We start from the raw sequence: 5,230 nt of genomic DNA, 5'->3' as shown, positions 1-5,230 counted from the left end.
GGTGTTCATCCTTGGTGTGTCTAAGGAGGTGTTCATCCTTCGTGAAGTATTCGGAGGAGGTGTTTCATCCTTTGTGAAGATTCAAAGGAGGTGTTGTCTCATCTCTTGTGACTTCAAGAGAGGTGTTTTCTAAACCTTTACAAATTATTTCTTTGTGATTGTAATTTGTAATTGTTTTGTGTTAGTGGAAGTTAATCTTGTTTTAGATTAACAACTGGACGTAGGATTGGTAAGATCCGAACCAGTATAAAAATCATCTGTGCAGATTTCTCTCAACCTTACTCTTTTTACTTGTTATTATTATTTGCGTAGTAAGTTAAATTGAGTAGAAATTAAAAGGCACGCGTTTGTATTAAAAACCCTCTTGGTTTGTTATTCCACGCTAACCATTCCGCTGCAGTCGATTCTGACAAGTTTAACCGAGGTAACAAAAGTCAGCTATTTTAAAAATAGAATTATGTTTGGTAGGAATTTGTGGTATAAACTATAATTGGGATTGATTGTTATTAATGAAAGAGATGAATTTGATTGGCTAGAGGATTAATGAGTTGTGTTTATTAATTTGAATGATTGATTATATGCTTGGTGTGTTAACTTAATATATCTCTTTGGTAATTTGGTTTCTTATAATGGTTTATACTGTCTTGAGTTACAAATAACTAGAGGTGGATCACATTTAATTATATTAGATTTACAAATTGGTATTATAGATTATGAGTTCCGATTATGTGCTCGAAATGGTTCTTTTGTGTTGTGAGACAATTAATTGTCTAAATTAGTACTTCTTAAGCTAAGATAGTTTTATATTATGATCTTATAAAATATATTAAGGGTAAATAGCTCAAGAAGAGTCAAATTTATCAATTAACACGAATAGAGAAATTTCAAATATTTGGTGTAGCGTTATATGTCCTCGAAGTGTCGTTGAACACCACTTTTGGATTGTTGGACGCTCTCAAATCAGTGAGTCCCAAGGGTTTTGGATGTTAGGTGTCACTTATTCAACTTCGGGCTCTATTTTGTTTTTCTATTAGGAGTCATGTCATAAAAATTAAGATTCTCGTTTCATTAATGGTTAGATCTAGCTAAAATTTTGATAGTTGATACTAGACATATGAATCTTTACTTTGATGATTGAGATCTTTGATTAGAAGTCTGTGACTAGAGAAATGCTTTTAGACGTTTTAATGTAATTATTAGAAATGTTGTATTTGAATATTAGGCTAACACAATAAAAAATAAATGATGAATTGTTAACTTGTAAATTGAAATAAATAATAGGTGATTGATGTTGAGATAAGTTAAATTGAGGTAAAATACATATGTACGATATGGTGTGATGATTTAAAATTATATGAGAATGTAATATATTAACTGCATGTAATGTAGATTGATTGAGAATATTTTTATGTTTGGTTGTATGCTTTGGGGATAGTGGAAAGATTTTAAAGGAGGAAATATTACATTTATCCTTTGTTAGGAGGTAGTGTATAAAGGAGGATTTGAGGGGATTATCCCGACTTTGTTAGAATCCTGCTGATGAGAAAGTAGGGCCACTAGTGCAAAAACAATGTATAACGTCACGCGTTCAACGTCAAACCACTAAATAACCAACATTAAAAATGACCGGTTAAAAGGTTAGTGAATTCAATAAAAATTTGAGCGGGAGATTGAAAATTCTTTCACTTTATCTTAGCACGCTTGACTCTCTTCCCTTCTCAAACTTTTCTCGAACGAAGTTTGACGACCATCACAGGTAATCTTTCTTTCATTTGATACAAATGCATGTTAATTAACTTTTATGTATGATTTTCGTTTGTTTTGACTGATTATTTTCGTGCTCTTGTCCTTCATAGACGCATTCTGTTTCACGGGTGACGACACTTTATTCTGATGAACCCACCTTTTGAAAGTTAGTTTTCATTTTAGTTTTGAAGAACTTATTTGTTTTTTTTGTTGAACTTGTTTATGGTTGTTATTTAGTTGAACATGTTTGTTGTTTTATGATTGAAATTGTTTGTTGTTGATTATTGTTGTTTGTTGTTTATCAAAGTTCATGCTTCATAAGATACCAAAAACTGAAATTTGTTATTTTCTGCTTTTTAGATCTAATAAAGTTTTAAAAAATGATCACAATTAATTAAAAAAATAATAAAATTAATTAATGTCTTATATTGACAAAATTTGACGTTATTGATAAAATTTGACGTTAATTTAACATCTCCTGATATAATATCGTTCACGAATTCGTCATTAAAAACCCAAAATATTCGACCTTATACACAATTTTTATAATAGTGGAAAATTGTTCTAGTATTGAGTTTGGAAAAATATATTAATGCTACACTCAAGAAATATAAAAATGTGAATGCTAAGTCACGTTGAGATGATAACTCCACAAAACTCTCACAAATATAAAAGTCAATTGTCTATCAAAATTCACATGTATCATTATTATATTAGAGAATACATCTTTTTTATAGGATGAATTATACCACACCCTCTAAGTTCTATATTAATTCTCAATAAATACTATTTAATACCCACTAAATTCTATTTATCAAAACATAAATATAGTTCAATTCTTAACCTATTTAAACCATTTTTCAAAAAAAATACTTGAAAACAAACTTTATTTGAAAATTTGATGAGAAATAATTTTAAGTTTCAATCAAACTATTATATGAGATATGAAGAAATAAAGGTTAGAAAAAATGGAAGGAAACAAAGAAGAAATTTGTGAAAGACGAAAATAAGAGAGAAAAGAAAAAGTAGCACTAAATTCATCTACAAAATTAGAATTTGAGATTTTACTTGTGGACACTAAATTCACTTCCATTCATATTACACATTGTTACTTAGTTACTAATTTGAGTTGCGTCGGCTTGGATGGGAAAAAAATCTAACTTTTTTAAAATGTAAATTAAAGTGAACCAAATTAACTTAATATGCATATTAAATAGGTTCAAATCGAGTTTGAGATAGATTAATATATAATTTACCTACAACAATTTTTTATTATTATTTATTTATTTTTTCATAATCTTTTATTATAATTTTTTATAATTATTTGTTACTCTTAATTATGTAATTTGATTATTTAATAATTTTCAAAACTAAAATGTAGTTTAATAATATTTAAATATTTTAGATGCTTAATTAATTTATTTATCTAATTATATAAATTAAAACTTTAATTTTTAATTACTATATCTATAATAATATTTGGCTAAATAGGTAAATACTTTAATTATATTGTTATAAATAAATTAGTCAAATTAATTCATTTTACTTATACTACAATAAATATATAAAATAAGTTAGGAAAATAAAAACCTATTAATCCACAATGGATTTAGCTAGATTATAAAATTTTTAGCAAATAAAAATTTGAACTAACTCTTCTGAGCTACACCACTCACTTAACATCTCTACATTTTAATTTGTTATTTAATAATGTAATGAAAATATTTTGTTTAACAATTATAATTTATAAACTACAAGCTATTTTAACTAGTGTATAACTTGTTAAATTTTCTTTTATTATTATTCTGTATATTTTTATATAGTTTTTATTATTTTTAATTCTTTTACTTATTATAACGTATTTTAAATTTTATGGAGACAATTAATTAGTGTAGTGCTTTTAATATTTATGGGTTATATTTAAAAATTCTAATTAAAATTAAAACAATTAACATTATAAATTAAAGTAAAATATATATGAAAATCCAACATAATAAAATTTGTTAAAAAATTATTGTAACAGTAATTTGAATTATCAAATAAAAATATTTAACTTTTGAAAATCAATAAAACTAAATTTGATCAATACGTAGATAAAATGATTTTATTTAAAGAAAAAACAGCTATACGTTTTTGAAAAACAAATAAAAATACTAAATTTTTAATAAGTTTTAATTATTTAATAAAAAATAAAATTATAATTATATAAATATTTTATCTATAAAAAACATTTATAATAAAACTGTGGTGTAGTTATGTTTTTTCTCATGTTAGTTTTATTTATCTAGTAGTTTATCAACTAATTTTACCAAATATGCTTTCAAGTCAATAGATAACTTATCAATTTAAAACTTATAAACTATATATCTTATCTGTCATGACTAGATAATAAATTATAAATTAACTTATCGACTATTAATTTTTCCAAAAAACCCTCATATGCAATGTCACAAATATTATTGCTATTATTTTCAAGAATGGAATATTATAATAATTTTTTTTATTAAATGTCACTAAATATTTTAAATTTGATTGAAGAACAAAAATAACACTTATAATATGACACATAAGTTTTGTCCTAAATAAATGTATTATCGCACAATGACACCATTTGATGCAAGATAACTTCTAGAATTAGCTAGAAAGAATTAACTAGAATTATGACCAGAATTTACTTAAACAATAAGATTAACTTTTAGAATGAAAATGCTAATACTAAGAGATCAAGATAAATAATAAAATCAATTTCTCAAATCAAAATAATTAACCATCAACCTTGACTCTAAGTCTTAGAACAGGTACAACTACTACATCAAACCATTTTTCGTTTAGACTTTTCCGATTTTGGTATAAAAAATCTTATGCGAGTTTAATATAATGTAAACTCACTCTATTTCTTTATATGTGTGATACTTAGGGTTATAAGTATTTATTTCTTCCTTAATTTTCAACTAAAATTGAAATTTATTTATATAAGAAACTTTTATACATTTCAGTATTTCAGTCTTCATGTTTTAAAATTGAATGAATAAATTCTTTTAATTTAATTATTTTAAAATTTTTTACTTATGAATCATAAATTTCAATAAATATTAAATTAAAAAAAATATATTCAATCATTTTAAAATTTAAAAATAAAAATATATTAAAATATTAGATAAAAACAAATTTAATCCTTACTTATACTTATAATGGAATTACAGAGGTTTTATTCAATTATATGAAACTGACAAATTGAATATTTATAATATTAATTAGTCTTAAACTGTATTGTATATGATTGTGTTAATCGATATATATATATATATATATATATATATATATATATATATATATAAAGAAGTAACTAAGAAAAGGAAGAAGCGTGTTTTTGTGGAATGTGACTTAGTATCTCCCATTTGTTTTCTTTTGTTCTTATCTTGAGGCCGGTGAAGAAGGGAAGAACCAAAACCCTTTGTTTGCGTTGTCATATTCTCTTTATGAA

The sequence above is a fragment of the Vigna radiata genome, chromosome 1 (genome assembly GCF_000741045.1).
Source record: "Vigna radiata var. radiata cultivar VC1973A chromosome 1, Vradiata_ver6, whole genome shotgun sequence".
Taxonomy (NCBI): Eukaryota; Viridiplantae; Streptophyta; class Magnoliopsida; order Fabales; family Fabaceae; genus Vigna; species Vigna radiata.
Note: the sequence above shows the minus strand (reverse complement) of the source record.